A 12,932-nucleotide genomic window follows, 5' to 3' on the forward strand; every position below is an offset into this window, starting at 1 on the left:
GCAGTGAGTAACCTTTTTTTGCTTTCGAATTTCTTTTTCCAGTGACTTTGGCGGGTTGTTCGTTCGCTCGCATGGCGAAACAGTTCAAAAGTGCATTCAAGTACTTGTTGACGTAGGTGTCCGTAGATTGACGTAGGAAGCAGAAGAAAGATTTTCCACCACATCGCACAAACTTGTTCTTGCAATGGTAGGCAGCACATAGCATGCCTGCCATCTCTAAGTATGCTCTGGTGAATGCTCGAATGCGGCCGGTTGATAAACAAATGATGACCCGTAGCAGACGTGCCGGCCGGAGTACACAAATAAAATTTGAATAAAAATGTATAACGAGCTTACACTTCCTAATATATATAATAAAAATCAAAAAGCACGTATGACGATTTTGGATTAGAAACTCAATCGAAGGCGAAAATAGGAGGTTATTGGAGACGACAGTGGAAGAAAACAACAACAACAGCAAAGTTGCAGAATGCCCTCAAAATGCCCGGGCCTAGCACAGACGAACCAGGAGTAGTAGCGCTGAAGCGAAGGAAAGGGGGTAAAAACTAAGTCAAACAAAGCGAGGATACACAATTGTTTACACGTCGGGCAAAAAAAAAAAAAAAGCAAAAAGAAAACAAAAAATATACACAGCAGCATATAAGCAGGAGGAAGAAATAACGCGGCAGAGTGGCGTCGCCTCAAAAATATAAAAGAAAGAAGACTCAAAAATGGAAAGAGTGGAGACGGTTCAACGGGTGTCGGTCTTTGTCGTAGAGGTAAAGAAGCAGCGAGGCAGAAGATGTTGATCGTCCCCGCGCTAACATTCGGAATTTGTGCACTGAAAATAACGTGACTGAAATCACCTTTTTCGCGGGGCTACGACGCTCTCCCCTTCTTTCTTTGCAAGCGCTAGAAGTCTGCTTTTTTCGTAACTCCGCTTTTGTTCATCTATAATCGCGTCAGATTTGCATATGCACAACAACTTCTTTCGGAGCATACTGACATCGCCGTAACGTACGTGGTTCAAAATTGACTTCTGCTTCCTCATCCGGAGACGATCTTAACGGGATTAGCCAGCTCGCCTGTTCGACGAAACGGTTATAAGCAAGACATTCATGAGAAATGGGAATTGCAACGAAAAAACGAATTGACTGATAAGAACAATAAAGTTGAAACGAAGCTATGTTCTGAAATGTTTGTACATTTCCCTTTTTCACGAAACAGCGTGAAGGCATACATTCGTGTTTTGCTTGGCTTGCATACAGAATGTTTTCTTTGGGAGAACTCCGAAATTGCGCCCAGAATGTCCTTCACTCATGAGCTGGCACCCATTTTTTAACTTTCAAAGAAGCGAATGTTCGTGACAATTTTTTTTCGTTGATCACCTCGCACGGAGATAGGCAAAACCAATGCATTTTGGAGAATTTGTCAGCTAGCGGAGACTCCGAGCTCGCCAGGGGCGCTGCAGTCACTCTTCGCCCGTTTTCCGCGGGAGTTGCCAGTATTGGCTTCCACGGTATTTGATGTCCTGCTTTGACGCTGTGCTGTTTTGTCGAGGTGCTGTTTGGACGCCATGCTCTTCTGTCGCTGTGCCCTTTTGACGCTTTGCTGTTTTGTCGTTGTGCTGTTTTGACGCTGTGCTGTCTTTACGCCGTGCTGTTTTGGCACCTGCTCTTCTGTCGCTGTGCTGTTTTGACGCTTTGCTGTTTTGTCGCGTGCTATTTTGACGCGTGCTGTTTTGTCGGCGCGCTATTTTGACACTATGCTGTTTTGACGCGTGCTGTTTCGACCGTGCTGGTTTGTCAGCTGCTGTTTTGTCGTATGCTGTTCTGTCATGGTGCCGCTTAGGTATATTCACAATGCAATCGAAAGGTTTGGAAACACAAGAATAAGTTTTCTTTCGTGCAGCAATTGCATTATTCCTAGGGCACTCTTGTCCTGGCATGCAGAACTCTGCAGAAAGTTTGAAAACTGAATTACCTCGGCTGGAAATGCTGACTCTAAATAATTTTTGTAGGTTTTTACCAACTTCTCGGCCTGCTGTGCCAGTGATATCTCGATCCCAACCTCTGTCAGCGATTTTAAAAACCCGAAATTCTCGCAGAGTGTTCGGCGTAGGCAACCTTTGGCACCCGCAAAGGAGAGCCCATACTGTCAAGAACGACATTGTAGGTCTCTATAAAAAAATTTTCCCCACCTTGTAGCGCACAATCGCTTTTTCCGTCCGGGTACCTTCTTGGAACGAGACGTTTGCCCTCATCCTAATAACACTGAATGGTACTCAGCTTGCGTGCTGTCGCCTCAAAGGTATCAAAGAGAGGTCGCAACGAATTAACAAACCGTTCCAGAGAGCTCAGAAGATCTACAGCAGTCAAATATCTAAGCCAGGCTTCTGGAGTGCCGCACTGGTTTTGTCAAAACGCTCCAAGATTTCACTCCAGAAAATGGTCGTAAACGCGGTCTCGAGCTTTGTCATTTTCTTAAAAAGAAAGCGCGCTTCGTTCCGGGTGTCCCGTTTTCTTCTCCGTTCTTTGAGATAGATTCAAGGCAACACTTAACCGCCTTGAAGTTTTTAAGAATGGCCTTACATGATTCGGCATGTCTTGACCACCTGGTTTTAGAGAGGCTTTATAGAACAAGGTGTTCACCAGTTTCACTCATGCTGTCTAAAAGATAGTTCCACCGCTTAGGGGAGGCAACAAAGAACGCGTAGAGTTTCCGAGTTATACTAAAAAGTTTGACGGCCTCAAGGCAACTGTCGACGCTACACGTGCCAACTAAGTTTAGTGAATGGCCTGCGCACGGTACGTAAACGGCCAACCTGTTGAGGTGTTTAACTTGCGCTTGCTGTCCTTTCTGTTTCCCCGACATATTACTCGCGTTGTCTTCTGCAGTCGTCAATCGAGATGCCGGTGCTTGTCAACAGAAGCATCGCGGTATCGAAAATATACAACCCTGTATGCGATTTAATCAGAACAAATCCAAGAAAGCGTTCAGGCACTTCTCCCTTTAAACAGCAGCGTAAAACAACTGGCAGCCGGTCAACGTGAGTAAGGTCTGGAGTCGAGTCAATTATTAAAAAGAAATATTTTGCTCGTTTAACCTCGTCAACAAGACGGTCTTTGCCATAAGCTCGATGATTTTGTCACAAATATTCTTGACAGGTATGATGGGTGGCCTTTGTCCTTGTTTCCATGGCGCTTAGTGTGTTCGCCCAGAAAGGGGTCAAACTGGTCAATGGCTTCAAGCACTCCCATATAATTTCCATTTTACAAACCAAAAACCTCCTCACGTCCCCTAAACGCTAGGCTTCGTTCGGCTAAAAGCTTGACCACGACAACCACGCGCTCTAATACCTCCGTCCGGAAAACGGGCTCCTTGTCAACGGTATTGCCCCAATTAGAGCAGGATAGCCATGCCGCCACGGAGGTCCTGTGTTTGAAACTGTTTTCATGTGCGCAAACCTTTTCCTCACCTCTTTTCCAGTCACAAAAGCCATGCCTGGTGAGGGAACTCGGGTTACTCGGGGTCAGAAATAGTTTGCACATGAAACAATAAACGGAACCTTTTGACTTCGAGTACATTAACCAGCGCCTCTCGTACGCTTTAAAAAGAGCAGGAGACATATAGCGTTTCTGGCTTTTGTATTGTCTCTCGGCAGACGGAAAAGTCGCTGCCCGATTTTGAAAATACATCGCTCCCTTCTCGATACATTCAGGCCGGAACCGGTCAGTAATAACAGCCGGCCAGTTGCCTGGGTCTCGGGCAGTCACAGAGCCTACCTCATCATGCTTGTGAGCTGCAAGGTTTCCGTCCAAACATGAAGGCAGCTGATCCTTTTTCTCGAGGCCCACGTCGTGGGTGGCAGGACGATGATCCAAACCCCTTGGGAACAGGTAAAATGGCTCTTGGAGTGTCGTTTGAAGGCGCTCGTCGGCAGCAGGAATCTGACTGTGGAGGGTTGGTGCTCGTTGATCAGCAGCACAGGAGATCGGATAGGGCAGAACGGACGCATGGAGCTCGACGGCATGGGCTGGGCCAGGTAGAATCGACGTCACTTGCTGCGGAACAAGACAGTGCTCAATCGACGTCGGTTGCTCTTCAATAGGAACTGGTGAAATGGGCATCCCTTGTTCAGGATCTGGAGAACCAGGAGGAGTGGATGCTTGCCGCTCATCAGGAAGTCGAGGGGAGGGTGGCGTAGACGAGTCTTTCGCAATCGGCGCCTGTTGATCAGCAGTAAAAATTGGTGAGTTGGGTATCCCTTGTGCAGCATCCGGAGGACCAGGAAGAGTGGATGCTTGCTGCTCATCAGGAAGTCGAGGGCAGGGTGGAGTAGACGAGTCTTTCGCAGGAGCGGTGTCTGTACTAATGGTAATGGGGATTTTCAAATGATGACTAACGGTGGAGGAATCATGCGACTCCGCGGAAGCTGCGTGCACTAGATATTTTGTCCTTTTTGGCAGTTTCTTCTCGTGCTCTTCTCTCGCCAACTTTGCCTTTCATTTACTCGCACCACTTTGGTGCTTTTGACCGGACATCTCGAAGCGGAATTTTAGAACCAGATAAGTATCTTAAAAAGTTTTGAACTCTTATAAACACCTCACTCAACATGGAAGCTTTAGCCGGACGCTGTTCATCGGTGGCACCTATTTTTTTCTCTTTCCACGTGAACGACGTCACAGGTGATGAAAAGAGTTGACCAACCAAACGTAGAATACATATAATCTAAACCACTGCGTTGCATGTGCACTCGCTTAACCCAGTAGAGCCAATCATAGGCTAGGGGGTGGAAATTCATTATCATAAAGAACATCATCATAATGAACACGACGTTCCGTGCAGCAATAAAATATCGAGAATCATCCCAATATTGTCACGGGTGGTGAGTCGTGACCAATAAACAAGAAATAAACAGAAATAAATAAACGTTTAATGTGGCGAACTTGTGCCAAAAATAAAGGAAACAGAAGAAAGCAGAGCGTCGCGGGCGTCGAAGTCGGCGTGTCAGCAGAATCGAGCGCTGGGGCGAGACTGACTCGACAAGGTCGCGGGCGGCCTCTTATCTAGAGTGAGTCAGTATCTCGAAGATTCGGCGGAGAAGGTTCGAGCGTAGCGCGCTCGGGGCGAGAATGAACAAGCACTTTCTAGAACAACAAAAACAGGGATGAACGATAGTTATGTCCGCAGCAAGAGTGAACGAGAACTTTCTACAAGTCCGTGACCCTGCGCGCGGCATTATCCCCCCCTTTAAAAAGTGCATCGTCTCGATGCAGCACAAAACGAAAAACAACAAACAAAAACAAATCCAAAACAAAAAGGCAGCAGAATCGCGAGTCGCAGTTCACAGTTCACCCGTCGACGAGAGTGGAAAGTTCTGTCGTTCGTAATACGGCTTCAGCCGGGCGACGTGCACCACCTCGGGTCGCGGCTGACGTCTTGCAGATGGGCGCGTTCCGTCGGGGAGGACTTCGTAGTTAAGATCACCGAGGCGACGAAGCACTTTGTAGGGTCCAAAGTATCGTTTCAGCAATTTCTCACTGAGGCCGCGGCGACGGATGGGCGTCCATACCCACACCCTATCTCCGGGCTGGAAGTGGACGTCCCTGGGACGAAGGTTGTAGCGTCCGGCGTCGACGCGTTGCTGGTCTTGAATCAGGAGTCGGGCGAGCTGGCGAACTTCTTCGGCGCGTTGAGCAACCGCCTGGGCGTCGTCGCTCTCGTTGTCAGATGGCTCATGGGGCAGCATGGCGTCCAGCATGGTCGTTACCTTCCGAGCATGTACCAGCTGGAAAGGGGTGAATCCAGTGGTCTCTTGAACCGCCGTATTGTAGGCGAACGTGACGTAGGGCAGCACCTCGTCCCACGTCTTGTGCTCTACGTCGACGTACATAGAGATCATATCGGCGATTGTCTTGTTGAGTCGCTCCGTCAGCCCGTTGGTCTGCGGGTGGTACGCAGTTGTACGACGATGGCTGGTGTGACTGAGTCGTAGGATTTCTTGGGTCAGTTGTGCCATGAACGATGATCCGCGATCTGTAATCAGAACTTCTGGAGCGCCGTGCCGGAGGACGATGGACTCAATGAAAAACTTGGCAACTTCCACAGCAGTCCCCGAAGGAAGAGCTTTCGTTTCGGCGTACCGCGTGAGATAATCTGTGGCGACGATGATCCAGCGGTTCCCCCACGTCGAAGGCGGAAAAGGACCAAGTAGATCCATTCCGATCTGCTGGAAGGGTGCAGTTGGAGGAGAAATCGGCTGCAGGAGTCCGGCCGGCCTCGTCGGAGGTTTCTTGCGTCGCTGGCACTCGTGGCATGATAGTGTGTACAGGCGGACGGTCTTGGGGAGCTTGGGCCAGTAATACTTTTCACGAATACGGGCCAGTGTCCGGCTGTATCCAAGGTGTCCGGACGTCGGGTCGTCGTGACATGCTTGAAAGATCTCCCCTCGAAGGTCGGTCGGTATTACCAGCAGCCACGGCGAGTTGTTGTTCCCGAAGTTCTCTTTGTAGAGTACACCTTGCCGAATGGTGAAGGTCGGCACGGCTCGTGAGAAAACACGGGGTACGGTACCGCCGCGCCCTTCCAGGTGCTCGATTAAGGCTCGCAGCTCCGGATCGTCTCGTTGACGTCGTGCCATGTCATCGGTGTTCACTGCCCCTAGAAAGCACTCGTCAACATCGTCGTCGCTGCTGCCGGAAGGTGTTTCGACAGGGGCCCTGGACAGGCAGTCAGCGTCGCTGTGCTTGTGTCCTGACTTGTAAACCACCGTCATGTTGAACTCTTGTAGCCGGAGGCTCCATCGAGCGAGGCGTCCTGACGGGTCCTTGAGGTTCGCAAGCCAGCAGAGCGAGTGGTGGTCCGTGACTACGCGGAACGGGCTTCCGTACAAGTACGGACGAAACTTCGTGATTGCCCAGACGACCGCAAGGCATTCTTTCTCAGTCGTGGAGTAATTTCTCTCTGCCTTGGACAGTGTCCGACTTGCGTAGGCGATGAATCGTTCGGTGCCTTCTTGTACTTGAACTAGTACCGCGCCAAGTCCTGCGTTACTTGCGTCAGTGTGAATCTCGGTGTCCGCATCCTGATCGAAATGTCCAAAAACCGGAGGCGTCTGGAGTCGTCGCTTCAGCTCGTCGAATGCCTGCTGCTGTTCCTTGGCCCATTCGAACCTCTCGGCGTCCTTCGTGAGGTTTGTGAGCGGTGCGGAAATCCGTGCGAAATCCCGAACGAAGCGACGATAGTAGGCGCAAAGTCCGAGGAATCTTCGCACGGCCTTTTTGTCTGTCGGCACTGGAAATGACGCGACGGCGCGAGTCTTCTCAGGGTCTGGGCGAACGCCTTTGTTGCTAACCACGTGACCTAGAAACTTCAGTTCGTCATAGGCGAACCGACACTTTGACGGCTTGAGGGTGAGTCCAGCGGTCCGTATGGCTTGAAGAACAGCTCGGAGTCGTCGCAAGTGCTCGTCGAAGTCGCTGGAAAACACCACGACGTCATCGAGGTAGACCAGACAGCTCTGCCACTTCAGTCCTGCCAGTACGGTGTCCATAACACGCTGGAAAGTTGCTGGCGCCGTACATAGTCCGAAGGGCATTACCTTGAACTCGTACAGCCCATCCGGCGTGACGAAAGCTGTTTTCTCTCGGTCCCGTTCGTCGACTTCGATCTGCCAGTAGCCGCTCTTCAGGTCCATCGATGAGAAGTATCGAGAGTGGCGCAGCCGGTCTAACGTGTCGTCGATTCGGGGGAGTGGGTAGACGTCTTTCTTCGTCACCGCGTTCAGCTGCCGGTAGTCCACGCAGAACCGAAGCGTTCCGTCCTTCTTCTTAACCAGTACGACTGGAGAGGCCCACGGACTGCTTGATGGCTGGATTATGTCGTCGTTCAGCATCTCTTGAACTTGCTCCTGGATCACCTCCTTTTCTTTAACGGAGACTCTGTACGGTGATCGACGCACAGGGCGCGCGTCGTCCTCGGTAATGATGCGGTGCTTCGCAACGGCTGTTTGGCGTACCTTCGACGACGTCGCAAAGCAGTCACGGTATTCGGCGAGGAGGTTCATCAGCTGCCGTCGCTTTGGGTCCGGAAGCTTAGGGTCGATGTCGAGTTGCGCTGGCGACGTACCGTCGTGCTGAGGTGGCGAGGATTCATCAGTAATGGTGGCGATTTCGGCGGAGTTTCGGAGATCCTCGACGTGGCCAACGGCTGCACCTTGCGTGAGGTGTTGCGTTTCATTCCGGAAGTTCGTCACGAGGACCACAGTGCGGCCATCCTGAAGTTCAGCTACTCCTCGTGCGACGCCTATTCCTCTTCCCAGGAGCAACTGGAGGTTACCTTCCAGAAGAACTTCGCTACGGGTAGCTGCATCGGTCACGACAGGTACGACAACACTTGATCGCGGCGGCAGATTCACGTGGTCGGCAGCGACTCGGACGGCGGCTGACGCAGTTTGGAGTTTCTCTGAAGGCGGAACAGGTGTCCGCAGCGTCAATCTGTTTTCTCCAAGGTCGATGACGGCGCCGTATTCACACAAAAAGTCCATGCCGAGAATGACGTCTCTGGAACAGTCTTGTAGAATGACGAATTTCACAGGACACGTCTCGCCGTGAATTTCGACGCGAGCGGTGCACCTTCCGACAGGCGTGATGAGGTGTCCTCCGGCGGTTCGTATCTGCGGTCCATCCCACGGCGTCGTGACTTTTCGAAGGTGGCGAGAGAGCCTCCCACTCAATACCGAGTAGTCTGCCCCGGTGTCAACGAGTGCCGATGCGTTTTGGCCATCGATAACAACGTTTAGGTTGTTGGACACCGTTGCAGGCGCGTCGGTGCAATGCGGGGCATCGAGAGAGTGGGAGCGCTCCGGCGTTCTTGGAGGCTGTTTGCTTCCGTCGTTTTCGGCAACGTCACCTCCAGGCGTTGCCGCACTCAGTTTTCCCGACGACGCAGGGGAGACAGGCTCTCTCGGCGGGATCGTGGCGCTGGGGAGGCTGAACGTCGTGGCGATGGGGAGCGGGCTTCACGGCGGAGAGACGACACTGGGGAGGGGGAACGTCGGAGGTACTCCTCGATGTCGTGAGGGCGTTCGCCGTACCTCGGGCGTGGGTCGTTCGGGTGGAACCCACGCAGGCCCATTTGCCGGTAGGGACAACGACGGTAGATAGGGTCGGCCTCCCCGCAGTGGTAGCACAACGGGCGTCGATCGGCCGTCCTCCACACGTCGGTCTTTCGTGGAGCAGCTTGTTCTGGGCAGACGTACGCCCGATCTTCATGGCGTCGTGAATACTGCGGCGCAAGAGGTTCACGTCGAGGTGGCGCCGTATACGGGTGAGCAGGGGGCGGTGGTCGTCGGGTAGCTGCGGCGTAGCTCAGCTTCGGTGGTTCAGGAGTGGCGCTGGCGAGAACTTCTGGCTGCAGCGCCTGCTGAAGTTCTTCCCGGACAATCTCGGCGACTGAGGGCGTATCCAGGCTTGTGGCAGCAGGTAGCAACTTCTTCAACTCCTCCCGGACGGCTTCACGGATAAGGTCACGGATGCCGGGGAGGGTGGTGCCGCGCGCAGGGTCACGGATGCCGGGGAGGGTGGTGCCCAGGTCGGATCCAGATGTCGCCAGAGTAGTTACGCCAGGGTGTCGTTGGTAGTGTCTGGCGCGGGCTAGCAAGGCCCGTTCCATATTTGTCGCCTCGGTGATGAACTCGCCGACTGTTGTTGGGGGATTCCGGATGAGACCGCCGGAAATCTCGCTTTTCACACCCCTCATCAGGTGGTGCAGCTTCTTCTCCTCGGTAGCCTGAGGATCGGCGCCGGCGCTTAGGCGGAGAACATCCTCCACGAAGCCGGTGATGCTCTCGTTGGGGCCTTGAGTCCTGGTGCGCAGTAAGTCTTCGGCTCTCTCTCGGCGGTGCTGGTTGACAAATGTCGCCTTCAGCTGGCTCTTCAAAATGTCCCAGGATGTCAATGAAGACTCGTGATTTTCGTACCAGCTTCTGGCAGTCCCCTCGAGCGAGAAATACACGTTCTGCAGCCGTTGCTCGTTGGTCCAGCTATTGTGGCGGGCGACGCGTTCGAATTGGTCGATCCAATCTTCAACGTCTTCGTGGAGTTCGCCGTGGAACGGAGCCGGTGTCCGAGGAGCGACGGGTAGGTAGACGACGGCAGGAGCGGCGGGGGCCTGCGACTGATTTGTCCATCGTCGTCTTCTTCGGCTTGGGTTTATCCAGGAGCAAACCGTACTCCGGATCCTCTCCCTTGGTGCGGCGGCTGGTCCGAGTTTCAGGTTCCGCGCTGAGTGGTCTTCTCAGCGAGCTTGGAGTCGGGCTTGCACTGCGGGTCCTGGGAGGGGAACGCTGCACGGGCATGTGCTACCCCGCACCTCCACCAGAATGTCACGGGTGGTGAGTCGTGACCAATAAACAAGAAATAAACAGAAATAAATAAACGTTTAATGTGGCGAACTTGTGCCAAAAATAAAGAAGGAAACAAAAGAAAGGAGAGCGTCGCGGGCGTCGAAGTCGGCGTGTCAGCAGAATCGAGCGCTGGGGCGAGACTGACTCGACAAGGTCGCGGGCGGCCTCTTATCTAGAGTGAGTCAGTATCTCGAAGATTCGGCGGAGAAGGTTCGAGCGTAGCGCGCTCGGGGCGAGAATGAACAAGCACTTTCTAGAACAACAAAAACAGGGATGAACGATAGTTATGTCCGCAGCAAGAGTAACGAGAACTTTCTACAAGTCCGTGACCCTGCGCGCGGCAATATGCGCGCCGTTTGGGGAAGCGTAAAGTTCTCCATCTTAATTGAAAAACGCTACGTAGACTGCGAATGAGAGCCGCATGTGCCTTCTCGTGAATAGGGACATGGCTTTTACAGTGGTAAGAGGAAGGGATATTTGGGACGCATCTGGTTCTAACCAGGAAGAGTTTCAATCGGAGGATCCCGCGGCAAAGGCAGCCTGCAAACGCGGTACTGCCTTGAAAGACCAGGTGGCAGGAGAACACTTAGAGTGCCGAGTGCTCCAAGCGGCGCCACCCCAAACGTTTATTTTTTTATTTTTTTATTTTTTATTAAGCTAAAAATTTGAGGTTTCAATAGTCCTCTTCAGTGACAATAGCAGTCTGGAAACTTTACAGACGCCCAGCATACCCGCATCTGGATCTATTTCTCGAAGAGCGGCTCAAGTTTTCCGTGTTGAGCTTCCCCCAGCCAGTAGGAAAAAACAAAACAAAAAACGTCTACGAAATCATTTGTCAGTATTTTGCGCGGCTAATGACCGTGCAAGCTGATGCGCAACTGAAAACACATGCCGATGTAGTGTTTCTGTACTTGTTCGTCTCTCGGTGGCCCCGCCGGAGGGCTTTGTGCTCCCGTCGAGACGAGGGGGTAATCAGGGGCTTTTACGAACAACCACCAAAGGCCCCGCGACAATCCACCAGCAAACGCGGACTTCATAGTGGGACGGGGTAGAGTGCCCCTACGACGGGGGACCCCCTTGAGAGGCGGAGGCCTCGCTTCTGTAAGTGCTGACAAGGACACCCGAAGTAAACAAGCTACAGGAAGCGACATTAGGCGGGGCCCCGACTTCTCCCGCTGCTTGAAGTTGTATTATCTGGAGTTAATCGACTTGAAGTGGGCAGGACGCTGTCAGGCTCCCCAATTTTTCCTCTGCCCTCTCCGCAATAGACCGATCTCACTCTGCTTCGTTTCAGCTTCGGTGCGAGCGCGGCCGATGTTATGAGCCGAAGGGCCAATCAAACAGCACAAAAAGCGCAGCGTCATGGCGATCTCTCTGCGCTTGATAGGACTAGCCGGCGGAGGAGCGCGCAGAGAGAGAGACGGCGAATACCGGCTGGTCCTATCAACTGCAGAGAGCACGCCATGACGTTGTGCCTCTTTCGCTGTTTGATCGGCCCTTCGGCTCATAACATCGGCCGCGCTCGGACCGAAGCTGAAACGAAGTATAGCCCGTTTCACTACGCCACCGCTGCCGCAATGCATCGAGGAAACTTTAGTCTTTCTGCAGGTGGAATGACCTTGCTTGAGCTTTGAGCTTGTGGAGCACGAGATGGCACAAGCCCTTGCATGCATGGCTATCTGCCTCCCGTGAACTAAAGTTATGGCGGCGTCACGCATGCGCCGAACGCTTAGTGAGATCGGTCTATTGTAAACCAAGAATAACACAAAAAAAAAACGAACAAAAAACGCCCGGGCAAGGGGGCTTTCTTCCTCTGCTCCTAGGGCTGAGGCCCTTGGCTGCAGCCTCTTTAGCCCCCCCTTCCCCCCCTCCCTTAATCCAGCGCTGGGAACTGTGAGGGTGTCGCGCCCCTTAGCCAACCAGGTCTAGCGTAGTCGAGCTTTTGCACGCTAGGTGGCGCACGCTACCGCCCGAACTGCAACACCATTCTTAGTCCATTCATGCATCCAGGCCAGCTAACGGTCGTCAAATATTGTTGCGACAAGCGGTATTTTTTTTAATTAAAAAAAGAAAACAAAATGTACCAACTGTACTTCATTTCAGCTGAAGTTCAGACGCAGCCGACGCTACAAGAGCGAGCTCCAGGCTTTCAGCATCCCTGCCAAGCACGTGCGCTCGTGCATTGAAGACACTGTTCAGGGTCACATGCTCGCGCTTGCAGCATCGGCAGCGTCTGGACTTAAGGTCATACGGAGTATAGCTTAAGAAATTCCCGTGAGAAAGTAAAAAAAAAAAAAGAATCGGCGTTATAGGACGTTTACAGTTTCCTGTAATGCCAATTTAGAGCGCTGCTCTTGAGGTGGAGGAGGGGAGGGTACTAAGGGGAGGGTATGCCCTCCTCCTCATCCGTATCCTTTCCTCCCTCCATCAGCTGCGCCTAAATTTAAACTAAAACGAAGTATAGCTCTACTAATTCCCGTAGAAAAAAAACAAACAACGAAAACAAACATTAAAGGAGCAATGCAACAATTTTTGTACTTTGCGC

Source organism: Ixodes scapularis, unplaced genomic scaffold, assembly GCF_016920785.2.
Source record: "Ixodes scapularis isolate PalLabHiFi unplaced genomic scaffold, ASM1692078v2 PGA_scaffold4__175_contigs__length_147842914, whole genome shotgun sequence".
Taxonomy (NCBI): Eukaryota; Metazoa; Arthropoda; class Arachnida; order Ixodida; family Ixodidae; genus Ixodes; species Ixodes scapularis.